General features: G+C 37.7%; 1 long non-coding RNA gene across 1 annotated transcript in view; it reads right to left on the reverse strand.

The window, feature by feature from the left end:
- LOC144454516 (uncharacterized) overlaps positions 1-14,686 on the reverse strand; it is a 917,779-nt gene that overhangs the window by 364,582 nt on the left and 538,511 nt on the right. The window contains exon 7 of the long non-coding RNA XR_013482961.1: positions 9,076-9,123. This is a non-coding gene — a long non-coding RNA (uncharacterized LOC144454516). The remainder of the gene's footprint in view (positions 1-9,075; positions 9,124-14,686) is intronic.

Raw genomic sequence — 14,686 nt, forward strand, 5'->3', positions numbered from 1 at the left:
TGCTCATTAACTGCTGACACTGGTAAGTTATACCAGTTTGCCTGAGATCTCTTCATAGGACTGACTGGATTTGTTCTTTTCTTCCATTTTTTCTCCCCAGGAAACGAAAATGTACTTCCTAGCGTGCAGAGTCTGGTGTAATCAAACTTTACAGGACAGGAAAAGTTGGAGAAAATACAGTCTTGGCATTGTAATTAACTCCTCCAAATAGTTTTATAACCACAGGCTTTCCTCTCTCATTTTATTTGCAATATGTACAAGTAAGAAGTAAACAGTGACATGATTAACCAGTTAACTCGCTGGAGACAAATAAGAATACATTTTAAAGAGTAAAATTTCATTTTTAACATTGCCATTCAGCTTCCTTTTATGTATTGTCTTTCCCCCATTAGAATGTAAGCTCCTGGAGGGCAGGGACCATCTTTCTTTCTGCTTGTATTGTATAGCATGGTGCCTGGCATAGAGTAAGCACTTAATAAATGCTTGTTAACTGACTAAAAGCTATTTGTAAAGACTACAAATTCAGGAAAGACCCTATAGTAGAACTACATTATACCAATCTGTAGAATGGCCATTAAAAAAAATTGGAACCAGGTAATGTAATATTTGATCTGAACCAATACAAGATAAGTGGCTTGCAAAGGCTTCCAATGTGTGTATGTCCATGTGTGGGAATGGGGGGTGTTGTGGGGCAGGAAGGCAATGTTAATCAAAATCAAGTCCCTATTGATCCTTGCTGTGATATTGTGCTGCAATATGGCAGATCCTAAACAGAAAGTTCTCCATTCTCACCCACCACCCTTGAGCCCTGTTTTCCCTTCCATTTTCCTTGAGTAATTTTCTGCTGATACCATGTGAATGGCAAAGAGGAGATTTCTCTTCCAAAGATCTTGCACCTTCATTCATAGCCTTTTCCCACTTTCTTGCCCTGGTACCCAATGTACCTTCATGCACACTGCAGAACAGAATTCTCCTAGTCCATACAAATGTATAAATTATCTTGACTATAAGATGCCAAATTGTGAGAGAGGCTTGGTTGCAACATATATCACCAGGATTGATTTAAGTAATATGGTTGGCTAACTGTATGTCCTCCAACCAAGAATCCCCACATTATCCTCTCTCCAGATACACAATAAAGTGACCACTATTTAACACATATACATTTAGTTAAAGTTCAACCTACTGATAGAGGTTATTTTCACATTTGCCATAGAAGTGTGTGTGTGTGTGTGTGTGTGTGTTTATATGTGTGTGGAGTATCTCATATGCCCTGTAACACTAGAATAGAAACAGCATTATACTCAGAAAACCTGGGTTCAAGGCTCAGCTCTACATCTGATTAGCTATGTGACAGGACAAACTATTTTTCCCCTCTGAGACTCAGTTTCTCATCTGTAAACAGGAAATATTTGTTTTATCTACTTTATGGGCTTACAAGAGAAGTATTCTATGAACTACATAGCAATACCTAAGCAATTAGTTTCACAAGTGTCAAAATTTGCATTCTGGAAAGCAATATGCTATTCTGTTAAGGAATACTGGCTGGGTAATAGAGGGTTCCCCATTATAAGGCCCATCTCAATGCCATGTTGTGGGCAAACAGCCTCCCATGTGATCAAACTGGAAACTCTATCTCCCTTATGAAATGAGGTCTGGATGTGGTAGATTGGCATGTTGGCTATATATATATATATATATTTTGCTCTCTTAAGTTGTGTAATGAAGAATATGGCATCAGAAGGTTTCTAAGTCAATTCAGCAGAGAAACTCTTTCCTTCCTCATTTGACCATTAGAGTCAAGCTCTTTCAACAATGATCCAATGATCACCTGTCATTGGGGCAATAATATTTAACCTAAAAAGGTAGGATACGGGAGGAAGATGTTACTCCAGGCCAAAGAATCCTCTTTTACGGCCCAGAGCCTAAGGGTCATCAATGCTACAAAATTAGATAATCTTCAGATATCACATGGGGATCCAATCCAAGGGCAAACATAATAAACCAAAGAGTGAATAGCACTGTTAATTATTATTGCTGTATACTGACATTTCACCTGGGCATAATGCATAAAACATAAGCAAAAACCTATTTTTCTTTTTAAAGAGACATTGACATTGCAAACGTATGTAAGATAAACAGCAATGTTACCTCTAATAGGAAAAGCAGGTTAAGAAAAGATAGGGAACAAAAAGGGAAATTTTTTTTTGGTTTTTATTTCAATTGATATATTACTAAAATCAAATATTTAAGATAATGACAAAATGTTAATTGTTCTTAAATATCAATAATGTAATTACAGGATTAAGCTTTAGAGTCCTACAAGGAACAGAGAACGACAGAATTTTTCATCCCTATTTTTCCCTCATCAGCCCCTCTTCTTTGCACACACACCCTCCTTCCTCAAATAAAAATACTGGCCTTCTGCTGACAGTTTAATGATAGTCATGCCAGGTCAAGGATGGATGAGGAGAAACAAGAATGCTCCGAAGATTAAAAATATGAGGAACAAAAAGAAAAAGGTTCAGATTGTTTACGCCATCTAGTCTGGCAAACTCTACAGATGCTTTCTGTTTGCTTGGGATATTTTATTGCTTATGTTATTACTATTTTTTTTTCATATGGTTTGCTCTACCAGCTTTGGTTGAGAATATTTTGTGTGTGTCCACATTGTAAACTATCATATTTTTCTAGAGATTTAGTGAGGGAGAGAAGCTTTTTTTTCCTAAGGGCTGGGCACATCAATATTCCAGCTACTCACTTTCGAGGCCGATGGAAAATATGCTCCTTAGATTAAATAGACCTTTGTAACACATAAATTCAGTTTATACTGATACAGTATGTTACATAGTTACTCACATACTGAATTTCTGATTGAATACAGGGTATACCTGTTGGACATCCCGTTGATTCTGAATAGTCACAGACCCTGAAACTTAAAGGCGACTAACCAGTACGTGATCATAGCTACTGTTTCTTTATGAAGAATATAAATTGCATTCAATGTTGCTCATCTGAGGATCTCAAAGTTCTTTATAAACAAGGATGACCTACATTATCCATCATAAAAGTAGGAAAATAGACTCAGTTAACTTCCTGTAGCTTAAAAGGCACTGCTCTATCTATAAAGTGTTCTCAGGATAGTGAAAGCAATAAATGAAGGAATGGACAAAGGAAGGAGCCCTAATGACCATTCATTCCCCCACCCCCAGCTCCTTTATATTCACTCCTTTTCTCCCTCCCCTGCTAACTTCTAGCAGGTAGATCAAACCTGAAGGGCTGGAATAGTAGAGACTAGAGACTTGAACAGTAGAGACTTGCTGGGATGTGGCAAGAAATTGAGGAAGATCTGAACAAGGCATATTACAGGAAGAAGTCTGAAGGGAAGGTGAGATATTACAGAAACATGGCAGCAGGCAAATGTGGATATCTAGGCAGGCAAGCCAACAGGCATCAGGAAGATACAACGGTGGGCAGCTAGAGTGGGGCCCTCCTATCCAGTAGGAAAAAATGTGAGGTAAGTCTTGTGGCAGAAAATAGGGGCCCAGGTAGGCAAGAACCAGTATTCAGGGAGGTTTGGCAAAAAGTATCCAGGTATTAGGGTAGGGCTTCAGTGCCTGGAAGGACTGGTAAGAGTAAATAAGACCTTCATTATTATTAAAGAATAGGGTAGTAGGAGGAAGGAGATCAAGAATGTAACTTGGGGATAGGAAAATAAGACAAAGATTCGTTTCCTGGAACTGGGCTATAAAGGATGTTTTGAAGGGGAGAAAATAGAGAAAGTTCAGTTGCTTGAAAAAAAATACAAAGTCATGGTCAGAAACAAGATTAACTTGAGCTATAGAACTATGGCTCATTCAATCTACCTTGCCTAGGGGCCAGAGTGGTACCAGGGCCTGCAATGGACCTAAGCTTGAAGGTGACAGCTAAGTGATACTGGCTGGGAAAGATGAGGAGCAGGAAAGGGAAAGGTACTAGGCACGTCATTGTATCTGCTCTGCTATAGTCCAGGATTTCTAGCTTCTCAGGCACCCTGCTTCCCACTTTAAATTCCTGCTACAACCAGAATTTGGGTAGGTTGAGGTAGCAATGTATAGTATATGATGAAGAAGAAAGATAATTTCAGTAATTATTTCTTTCTGAATCCTCTGATAATAGAGTCATGCTCATAACATATTTAATGCTGACTATTTATACAAGTGGCAGTTCAGACCTCAATGACTTAATCATGAAGAATACAGACAAGTTTTATGAAAATTACCAAATGCAGATTAGTGCAATGCAGACATAAGTGCCATGAATTTTCAAAAGAAAGAAAGAAGTACTGGGTGGTACCTTTATACCACGCCAGGTCTAAAAGGTAGGAGTAAGGGAGAGAGGGGACACATCTTCCCTAAATATATTGGGAATACCCACCTCAAAGCCCCTCAAAGAACTGGAAATAACTGAGAGTTGTAAATGGGATCTTGGTAGAAGCCCCTTTCTACAAAAATGATAAGGCCTATGGAAATTCCCAGGTACTAATGCTGCTCCAATGCTAGCTGTTTAGGACCTAACTTGAATGAAGAAATGATCAGGGACTAGAACATATGGGAAAAAAATCCAGAAACAATTTCTCCTTTCTTTCAACTCCCATTACATTATATTTGTACCTCTCTTGTAGCACTTATTACATTTTGCCTCTTCCTATTGTTTTGTTTTGGTTTTGGTCCAGATTCAGTGACTTAGTTGATATGATGAAATATCCTACCCCTGTGCAGATCAGAAATTCATCTAAACATTACAGCCTCAGAAAGTTACTTAGGGGCACTGAGAGGTTATGGCTTGTCCGCACTCATATAGCCAGTAGGTGACAAAGGCAAAACTTGAACTGAGGCCTTCCTAGGTGGTGCAGTAGATAATGGAGAGCTCTTTGGAGCTTGGAGTCAAGAAGGCCTGAGTTCAAATTTAACCATGAATATTCACTGCTTTTGTGACCCTAGGCAACCTCTATCTGCTTCAGTTTCTTCAACTGTACAATGTTGTTGTGAGGATCAAATGAGATAATATTTGTAAAGCGCTTATCACATTGTCTGGCATATAGTAGGTGCTTAATTCCCCTTTAATCTCAATCTGTTTCTACTTTAACTATCCCATTACATCCAACCACTCTAAATCAATAAATCAATCAATATAGTACTACTAAGGTTTCTACTAAATCCAAAGCACTGTTTCTCTTTAATAATAATAATACCTAACATTTATACAGCACTTTAAGGTTTGAAAAGTGCTTTACTTATACTATCTCATTTATAACAGCCCTTGGAGGTATGTACTATTATTTTCATTCCCATTTTATTGATGAGGAAACTGAAGCTAAGAGAGGTAAGTAACTTGCCTAGAGTCACACAGACAATAAGTTTTGAAGGTAGGATTTGAATTTAGGTTTTCCTGACTCCAAGTCTCAGCACCCTATCTACTACTCCACCTGCCTGCCTCAAGTTGTACTTATGACCCTATCTAGCTCTAAAGTGCAAGTAAGACTTAAATTAATAAAGCAATTTACATAATGGACATGTTTTGAAAATGAATATGAATGATCTCTCATATTTATCTTCTTGGATTGGCTATAATTAGATTGCAATTGCCCATGGGGAAGGAACTATGTATCTTTGTATTCAAATTAGTACAGAAGTTTAAACTGGCTTTGAACACATTACCATTCATGGTATAAAATTAATAATGATACTGATAGTCATTCTGATATTATGATCAACTTTAAAAATTACCACATAAATTTATCTGAAAATTTTAGATTTGAAAGGTAAATGGGGAAGAAAAGTTTCTTTCCTCTGTGAGAGACAAGGACATTTGTGAAGTAACTTTCCAACCAACAAAACACATATGTTTGTCTTCTAACTGAGACTAAGAGCTTCATGAAATATTGGTGAGGTTTGCCCAAGTAATTCACCCGTTAGATAGTAAAGAACACATATATTCAGTAGAGAAAAAAATCTAATTTACTCTGTATCATACTTGAATCTTTTTATAATTAAACTCTAAAGATAAACTGGTTTGTACTTTCTTCACTCAGTCAACCAACAAATGATTATTAATCACCTACTACTTGCAGTTTTGCTTTTCTCTTTGAAATACCTATGGGAGTTTCATAGACAAATAAGATACAATCAATAACCTATTAAAGCAACCTCAGAAAAAAAAAAGCTTGTGTCTTTGTAGGGTTAATACCCATACCTAAAAAACAACACATAGATGAATGGAAATAGACATATTAATAAAGATTTTCTCTGTTCACAAAAATATAAAGGGCTTTCTGTCACTGAGGAGAAATATGGGAGGGGCTGGCCACTTTGCAAGCCAGAGGGGGTGTGAAATTAAGGTCCTTTCATGATGATCTCATTTTTAAATGCAAAGAGAGTGACAAATTAAAGCCACCACATAATGCATATCCCTTGGGTTCCTGGTACACTGATAGGAGTCTTTTTTCTGGGCAACAGAACAAGTTAAAGCAAGAGGTGGGGGGAAGGGGTTGGGGCTGGGAAGTTACAGTCCTAAAGGGTTGCTAACTTCACTGGAGAGATGGATACAGACAGAGATAGATGTGCAACAGAATTAGAAACAGCAACATAGTGACAAATAGAGATTATGGGCAATGGATATGCAAAGTCCTTTTTATAAGTCCATCTTTATTACTCCAAAAGATTATTTTTTCCTCATTTTATGCAGATTCATATAAAGTGAAGTCAAGAGTATAATTTTCACAGAGTTTTAAAACTGGGAAGGGCCTTGGAGGTCATCAGTGAGTCTTGGATGAAAATGAGTTTCTGGACTAAACAGTATTAGCTGAAGCCACGCATTACCACAGTGAGATATCAGGCAAGCTTGGTCCCCTCTCCCCTCCTCCCTGCTCTCTCCTAGTTGGGGACAGGGTGAGGGTGCCAGGTCTGCCATCTCAGTGCTGTATCTCAGTGCTGACTGACCTGTCATACACTCTGCTATTTCAGGACCAGGCTAAGCTAAAACACCTCAGTCCTGATCCTGTACACACACTTCCTGGTTATCATAATTCTTAGACTCTTTGGAGATTATAGTATGGACTCTCTGAAACTTTTAGAAACTTCCACTAATGAACATACAAATCCCCAGAAGTTCTCAAAATGTGGCCAAGGAACCCATGGGGGTCCCCAAGACCCTTTCAGAGGATCTGAAAGGTCAAAACTATTTTCATAATAATACTAATTTCATTTCTATATTGTAAATATAGATAGATATAGCAGTTTGGGGAAAGAGCCTTAATTTAAGAGCGTAAAGGAGTCCTGAGAACAAAATATTTGAAAAATGTTATATAAATCTTGTCCCACCTACCTCCTAAATCTGTGTTCAGTTGTGAACAAAACACTTCAAACTCCAACTCTCTCAATATACATATACATACACACATTTACATACATATATGCATATATGAGAGATAATATTTATGTGTATACATGTGTGCATATGTATGCATATATCTATCCATGTGTGTGTGTGTGTGTGTGTGTGTGTGTGTATGTATATACATACGTATGCAGCCTGGGCTGAGAGTTGCTTGGGGCACTGTGAGATTGATTGACTTGCCTAGAATCAAAGCAAGTCTTAAATGGAGGTTTGATTGTCTCATATATGTTGGTTAGTTATTTTTCAGATATGTCTGACTCTTCATGACTCCATTTGGGGTATTCTTGGCAAAGATACTAGAGTGGTTTCCTTCTCCAGATCATTGTACAGATGAGGCAAACAGGGTTAACTGATTTGCCAGAGATCACAAAGCTTAATAAGGTCTCCAGGCCCAGAGCTCTATTCACTGTGCCACCTAGCTGCCTCATACATAACATGTCTCATGCATGGCAGGACCTCATCATTTAGGTATCTAAGGGCACTTTCCCCTTTCATTTCTGTATGCGCCTGGTTTAAATTCAATTCAGTTCAACACTTCTTTAGGTCCCATTATGTACGAGACAATCAGATCTCCCTCTGCTTAGACCCAAGGCCAGTCACTCAATCTCACAATGCCCCAAGCAACTCTCTTACCATAAATTGTGGAATAGTTGTCCATCTGCTTTGTAGAAGGACAATACTTCCCAAGAGCTTTCCCTACTAAGAAGTCATAGGTCCATTTCAGGGTAGGGCGGGGCAGAGAGATAAAGCAATGGGTTTTGAGATCCTTTATCCAATAGAAGATACAGATCTCAAAAGAACAAAAGAGTTATCAGGTAACATTCAATGCACAGAAAGTCTCTTTTATTTACAATTATCCCTTCCACCCTGCAGAGATTAGGGGCTGGGCACCCCTGGGATCTGGAAAATCCCCATAAAAATTTTTGGCCCTCTCTTTGTACCAGAGAAGTCTGATTTTTTTTTGTTTTATGGGGTGTTAACAGCTCCTGATTGTAAAATCTGGGAATATTTATGGTATTAAAAGATAAAACATACTGATATTATATAATACTATATGTATGTTTTATGCATTTCTGAGTTTTAAACTTTTTCTGTGTCATCTGCTGGCCTTTGTGTGTCATCTGCAGTTTCTGCAAAACTCCCCCCAGATTCCCATTTAATTTCTTATGCCAACCGGCATGATGTATTGAAACCACGATGGGGAAAGTCACAATCGTGAAAAAAAAATCGTATTTATTTTTGCCCAGTGCTAAAGCTCCTATGGTCCTGGGGAAAAGTGTATGCATGCATTTCACACCCCTGCACTCACATATAGGTATGGAAATGCAGTTAAACCTTTAAAAACTTCCATTCTTGACTGAAGCAGTTTAGAATGTTGTTCTTATGAAATATGGGATAATACCTCCAAATTAAAGCACCATTCTTTGAGAGTAAGTATCTTTTCCCCTCCACCCCTCAAGCTGCACTGCACATTAATTAACAGATAGGATAATGAAAAAATCCAGACATATTCAAATTCTTTAAGTGCTGATGTTAATACAGGCTCATAGTCTAATTTTTACCAAGGCTCAGGAAAATGCATTTGATCTCAGTTAGACTCAATACTTTCATCTCTTAGATGGGCATAATAAAACTTACCACAGAGTGATGTTGTGAAGAAAAACCAGTTAATGTTGTTGAAACACCCTGAAATGAAAAATGCTTTGATAAATGTTATGCAAGTATTAACTTTAACAAGTAGAGGTTAAAATGGCAAGAATGAAAGTCATACTTCTTTATTTCTCAATTTGGGACACTGGCTTCGGCTGTGCTATAGCAAGCAAAGGTTGCTTCCGCTTAGAAGGGAAAACACAGCTGGGGACACAGAAATGACTTGGCTCCTTTAGCTGCCTCTATGTTTAACTTTAAAAACTGTAACCAGTTGTAACCAGTTGTGAATGCCTTGCTATCCTTCTATGCAATTCCCTGTAACTTGAGTTGAGAAAGTTTTGTTTTATGGTTAATTATCCGTGGTCTATTTAAAAAAATAAATCAAACCATTGTGAACCACCAGGATTTGCAGCTCCATTTGAACTTTACTATACTTTTGATTAAACATTTTATAAATAAAAACAAACTGGTTTTCTTTTTGTTGTTGGTTGTTTGTTACTTGTGTTCTCAATATAAATATTATGGCAATCACAGCAGAACAAGCTATGGATTATTTACCCCGATTTCATAAGTTGTGAGTTACTGGTGTTATATGCCTCCATGAGGATAAATGAACGTATAGAATTATATTCCAACTAAATATAAGAGAAGCAGAACAACGGAACTGAAACCTTTTAAAACCAAGACCTTTTATTTGGTCACAGAGCAACAAAATAACCTCAAAATTAACATTTAAAAAGCTCCTTCTGTGGAGAAACAAAATCCCTAAATATCATGATCTGAATAAAAATGTTGCTTGCCTAACAAGCAGAGGTCTATCATGCAGAAGTTCTTTCTTTTTCTTTATCAAGAAGCCACAGGTAGGTCCTCATGGGACATCATAAAATGGTGACATAAAAGTTGTCTGCTCACTAAGTTGTACAAATATGCTATGAAAAGTGCGTTTTTCTGTATAGCTAGTAGCAAGCAGCTAGGTGGCATAGCAGATAAAGCACTTGATTTGGAGTCAGGAAGACCTGAATTCAAATCCTCTTCCTGATATTTACTAGCTGTGTGACTCTGGACAAGTAACTTAACCTCTGCCACCACTTTTCATCTAAAACACAGGGATGACAGTAGCACCTACCTCACAGGGTTGTTGTGAGAATCAAATGTAAAGCTCTTTGTAAACCTATATAAATGCCAAGCTATTAATGAGAAGTAGGGATCCCTTAACAGAGTACTGGACTACCCTTCTCCAGGAGACCCAAGGACAAAGGATACCTTGAAGTATTATTATACTTCATTATTATACAATTAAAGGATGAGAGTATATTTTTAGACCAGGAGTACTATGAAATTTATAGTTTTCCATATGAAAGTGGATGTGGATCACTGAAGCAGCTTCTTAGTTTTGTGTTTTAAATGTGAATTGTGTTTTAAAAAAAACAAACAACTAGGTCTCCACAGCATTGACTGCTAAAGGATGGTTAAAAAGGAAAATGGGAAATAATCTTCTTAACTGTGTTACCTTTGGCACAGAACAAACAGGGAGGCACAGTAGCATAAACTGCCAGGAATAAGATGAGACAATGTGTCTACTCTATGGAACTGCTCTGGGAAATTACTGGGCTGAACAGAGATCTACCTTCATCATCCTGCCTCAGCACAGCCTCTCCTTGCACTGGAGCTTGCTTCTCTTTCCTCTTCTGTATTAAAGCTACACACAGGAGGTCCCTCACCAGCCACTAAACAAGTGCACCTTAAACAAGTCCCCCTTGAAAAGGTAAATCAGTGACTTTGGTACTGATGGTAGCATCACAAGTACCTCTTTTGGTTTCCAGCAGTACCCAAACAACTGGACTGTTAAGAATTGTGGAGCCTCAAAGGAAAAGAGAAACTGATTAAAACTGTCCCTAATATCTTCCTTGCCCTGACAACGCTAATCTGTGGCCCTCTAGCCATTTCTATTGCAGCTAGTTATCTTTTGCCATTCCAAAAGCTAAACTGGAAGCTGCCTGACATTCCCAGAGCTGCTTTTGCAACAGAAAATGAAAGCTAAAAGTTATGGGATGGCCACAAATGGAAGTTAAAAAGGCAACTTGAGCTCACAAACAGGGACTGGAATGTGCAGGAGTACTAACCAATGAAAAGGAAAGATGTTACAGGGTAGGATAGAAAAAATGGTTAAATACTTTTTTTAAATTGTCTTCTGAACAGCTGTTTCCACTATTTCTGACAGCTGAAAGAAATGTCGAGAGGTAGCATGGCATGTGTAGTAGACAGAGTTGGCCTCAGAAGGCCTGGGACAGGGAGACATGAATTTAAGCTCCATCCTCTGAAGAACAGTGGCTGTTAAACTGAGCAAATTATCTCATTTCTCGTTGCCAATTGCCCCCCAGTCCACCCCTACAAGTTGCTAAGACTATAAGCTGCAGAACAGTCATTGATCTGCATTTGCAGAGAAAGCTTTTACACTAGGAGTTCTCTGTATTAATGAAATCACAGATACGGACAAACATGAGGAGAGAGGAGGAAAAAAGAGAGACAAGGGAAGTGGGAGAAAGAAAGGGGGGGGAGAAAGAGACAGGGGAAAGGGAGAGGGAGAGAAAGAGACTCTGCCCACTACCCACTAAATATTCTAAAATCTTCTTTGCAATACACATATATTAAAATTAGAGCAGATAATTCAACTGCAGGACTCCTCTGGGGTTATATGATTGAAAGAGAATACAAGCCTCTGGTGCATTTAAGGATAAGTGAAATGAGTACCAACCATGTGTATATCTGTATAAATGTGAGAGTATATTTGTTGTAGAACATTAATTTGCTACAACAAAAAAAATATTTCCAATATCTCACAAACGTGTATAATCATATGTATGTTTACACTAAGCTTTCACAAACTCTCTTTCTGTCTGTCTGCCTCTCTCTCTCTCTCTCTCTCTCTCTCTCTCTCTCTCTCTCTCCCCCCCCCCTCTCTCTCTCTCTCCTCCCCGCCCTGTGTTCTGGAATACTTCACTATAATAACTGGTGAGGGACATCTAAAAAAAATTTTATATACATATACATGTGTGTGTGTGTGTGTGTGTGTGTGTGTGTGTGTGTGTGTACACTTGAGGACATAATGTCCTAGATAGCACTGGATAACTGGATTATTCTAACCAAGTTTCAACATTTTTCCAAAAACAAATGTATCTGGCCCTTACATATTCTGTTACCAAGAGACTAAAACATCACCACCCAAACTAACATTAACAAGACAATGACAACCAATAGCCGGAAGATAACAGGTTCATTAAATGCTATCTGATGCTTTTATTTGATTACTCAGTTCTAAATACTTTCAGAAAATGTTCTTTTGACATCTTCAATGTGTAAAAATTGATGGCACCAACTTCTTTCATCATTTTCTAGAGGACTGCTTGTCTAAAAGTAGGTCCAAACTCCTCTGGATTTGCCTCAGCATCATATAGTTGAAAATAAAACCACATTTATCCTGTTTTCAGCATGAAATGAGATCCTAAAATAAAATTGCTTTCTTTAAACTTCAGATTCCACAGAAAAATCAAAAGGAATGTAAAACTGCATGAAATATATGAAAAGTAAAATATACATATATGTGTGTGTGTGTGTGTGTGCGCGCGCACACACACACACACACACACACACATATATATATATAATGAAAATGAAGGACAAGAGATTATTAACTTGAGTGATGGGTTGGTAGCCATGGAATTTAACAAGACCTAAAAGAAAGCCTCCAGCATGTTAAGTGGATCCTCTGAGGAGGGTCCATAAAAGAGCACTGACAAGAATCTTACAGGATGATAAACGGAACTATTGTATCAATGAGATCATAGATCCACTCCCAGACTAAAATATCAAGGAATAAAAGGCTAACCTAAAACTTTCACCGTGAAACTATACAATAACTTCCTAGGTTTTAAAATGAAGGAGACCTGGGTGTAGTGGTGTATGCTCGAAGTCTTGCTTCTGGGGAGGCCAAGGCCGACGGATTGCTTGAGCCCAGGAGTTCTGAGCTTCAGGGGGCTAAAACAAATTTGTTGTCTAAATTACATCAGGCACTAGTACTACAAGCCCCTGGAAGCACAGGCCACGAGGCTGCCAAAGGAGGGGAAAACTGGCCCAGGTGGGGAAAAAAAATAGTATATAAAAGTTTCTGTGCATATCATTATTTGGATAGGGCCCATGAGTGACCAGTACACTTCCAGCCTGGGTGAAGGGAAACCTGGTCTCACAAATAACATAACATAACATAACATAACATAACATAACATAACATAACATAACATAACATAACATAACAACGTAACGTAACGTAACGTAACGTAACGTAACGTAACGTAACGTAACGTAACGTAACGTAATGTAACATAACGTAAAATAAAATAAAATAAAATGTAATAAGATAAAGTGAGGAATAAAAGGTTGGCATAAGAGGATGAAATGGACCCCCAAATACAAAAAGATGAGATACCTTAATATTTCCTGGAATTTGAGTGATGCAATTCACCTACTCTCTTTGCCACGATCTCCTTCTTTCCTTCCTTTTGCTAACCTATTAGAAAACCCCACTCAACTTGGATCTTTATTTCTTTCAGCAGATGTAACATAGTTTCTGCAGATATGGTCTTTCTCATTTTCTATCCATTTGACAGGCAGAAACTTTTTTTTAAAAGAACTCCCTTATCAGACAAATTTCTAGGTCCCTGTGGACATCAGTCAGTTAACTGAAACGAAATATTATAACAGGAAAGAAAGGCAGATAAACATGGGTCCAGAACAGCATACAAATTTCATTGTTTCCATTTGAATTGTAAAGGGAGTTACTACAGTGAGAAATGGGAGTTAGGATGGGGGTGGGCAACATCAGAGTAGCAAAGAAGGGGAGGAGAGGATTTTTATTGTCCCTTCAAAGTTTAAAGAGAGGCACAATGTGTAGAATCCAAAAGTATGCATGACTATAGTACAGTGTAATAGAAAAATTCTCAACGAGTATTGCAGAAGCTACAGGATCTTTAATAGAACCATTGTTTAGGGGTGAAGTCAATTGAAAGATTGAATAAAATATATCCATGCTGTATTGTAAGAGACATTTTCTCTTTCATTAAGAGTTCTTGGTTTGAATACACTTTGTCATGAAAAGGAACATTAGATATGGCCCCCAAAGTAAAAGCAAGAGGAATACAACATTTATATAACTGACTTTTTACACAAATATTCCATCAGGATACATTTCAAGTAAAGACAAAAAAAGAAGAAAAAACAGCCACTATCACTATATTTTAAAATTCACTTCATAGATTAAATATTGTTAATTTTTCATAAAACAAACAAAAAACCAAGTCAGCCTTAAACACCTTAGAATAATTTTAGTCTTATGTTACCTGGAAAATGTATCACAACAGGGAGGGTCACAAAGTCCTATTTTAAAACAAGTGAAGACACTGATAATTATGGGATGTTAAGCTGCAGCCTAGGGCAACTACAAATGGCCATGGATGTTAACTGACTCCCTTCTCAAAAGTCTGAGAAAAGGGAAAAAAAAACTGTAAGTTTCCCCATCTGTTATTTCCTTTTTTTTTTGGCTGTA

Source organism: Phascolarctos cinereus, unplaced genomic scaffold (assembly GCF_003287225.1).
Source record: "Phascolarctos cinereus isolate Bilbo 61053 unplaced genomic scaffold, phaCin_HiC Scaffold_726;HRSCAF=1367, whole genome shotgun sequence".
Classification (NCBI taxonomy): domain Eukaryota; kingdom Metazoa; phylum Chordata; class Mammalia; order Diprotodontia; family Phascolarctidae; genus Phascolarctos; species Phascolarctos cinereus.